This window comes from Echinops telfairi, unplaced genomic scaffold, assembly GCF_000313985.2.
Source record: "Echinops telfairi isolate 266 unplaced genomic scaffold, ASM31398v2 ScPeMD7_4;HRSCAF=17, whole genome shotgun sequence".
In the NCBI taxonomy this organism is placed as follows: Eukaryota; Metazoa; Chordata; class Mammalia; order Afrosoricida; family Tenrecidae; genus Echinops; species Echinops telfairi.
This window is the reverse complement of record NW_022103900.1, coordinates 2211304-2213153: the sequence shown is the minus strand read 5'-3', so window position 1 is coordinate 2213153 and position 1850 is coordinate 2211304.

Sequence of the window (1850 nt, the reverse complement as noted above, 5' to 3'; positions counted from 1 at the left end):
GAATGCCAGCAGCGTCTTTGTTGGTAGTAGATGCTGCTGAGTTGATTGCAGCTCATGGCGACCCCCGAAGTGCAGAGAACTGCTCCATTCAGAATGCAATGCTGCAACCCTTGAGAAGCAGAGGTCTCAGGTAACGCCGGGTAGCTTCATCCCGTCAGCCTTTCAGCTTAGCAAAGAACAGCACCTTCCGTTATTGCCAAAATGAATCTTCCTTGAGCCCATTCCTCAGGTTCAACTCACCTTGCTTGAGCCACTCCTTGACCTGGGCAGTACACGAAAGTCCCTTTCGGTCCAGATGGTAAGCCTGGCCTGTAGCCCTGGCTCCATGACCCAAAGAATCCATTCCTGATTTAGAGTAGCGGCTAAGATAGGAGATTTTCCATATGATAAACCTGCTCATAATTCGGAGCCTGTCACTTCTTAGTTATGTGACCTCCTAAGCTCAGCTTTCTTGTCTGTAAAATGAGGGAAACCATATCTCTGGCTCTCTGGCCCCGCATGTCAACTATTCCCTGCTCCCTTCACACAAGATGAGGCCCTCGAATCACGCAGATACGGGAGCATGAGCCAACCTGGGAGCCTGTGGTGTTCCCCGCTGACCGAAGCCATTGTTCTGTTGCCAGGGGGCCGCTGCCAGGGAGGGGCCATGCCTTCAGTAGATCTGCCTCAGGTTTCCTCGGCCTTGCTGGTCAGAGACATAAGCTTTTCCGTGAAAGGCCGCAGTACATAATAGTTCAAAGAACCTGCTTCATGACAGCAAGGGTTGTGACTGCTCAGAGGGTTGGCGAGAAGACTGGAAGTGGGGTCACACAGCACGGTGCCCCTTAGAGAAACCTCAGGGCCAACAGCACGCACTTTGTTGACTCAGGGATTTCCTCACTAAAGCCTCTGAGGCAAGAGTTTTGTCAGGAAGGGAAGACCAGGGTTAGACAAGTTAAGATGTAGTCAGTGGGGCCCACCTGAGCCCTCAGTTGCCTGCCGAGGACCTTTGACTTAAAGCTCCAGAGAGGGTAGCAGATCGTGCAGTGCCTGCCGTGCCCGGGCCCAGGGCCAGCTGCTTGGCTCCAGGCTCTTTCCCAGGGGCTGACCCATGGCCACCACCCTCTGGATGCACTCGGTACCTCTGGGGGAGGAGCGTTAACTCTTTGGAGTCACCTGGCCCCTTAGAGGAAGGACTAGCTATCTCTTCACCCACTTTGCTCTACTTCACGCTCACCTTCGATAGGAAGAGATTTGGGTGTGTTTTTTTAAAGTACACGAGGGTAAGTAAAAGTAAGTCAAAGTATTGTCACGGTGGGGGAGCAGTTCATACATTCACAGGTTTATTACAAACAAAATGTGTTTAGCCATGTCTCTGTGATCAATAGATGGCTTTAGATACATTTTGTCATTAAAACTGAAAAACAAAGAAACAAACAAAAACCTTACTGCCATCGAGTCAATTCTGACTCATGAGGAGCCCTGGTGGTGTACTGGGTTTCTAACCAGAAGGTCGGCAGTTCAAAGCCACCAGCCATTCCTGGAGAAAAAGATGAAGTTTTGTACTCCTGTAAAGAGTTACAATCTCAGAAACCCACCGGGGGCAGGTCTGCTCTGGCCTATGGGGTCGCTGTGAGAATCTCACTAGGTCACCTTCAAAAATAGGTCCATGGGAACAGCGGCTTCTGAGGGCAGCTGCTATGCCAGCTAGATTCAAGGCACAGGGGTCAGCTCAGAAAGACTTATCGACTGTTTTTTGTTTTGTTTTGTTTTTCGGATTCCAAAGGGGTAATTGTGATAGAGTTTCCCGAATGATACAGAATGGTCACAGGAGCTTATTAAGAAGTTTTAAGAAGCTCATGCAGGGAGGG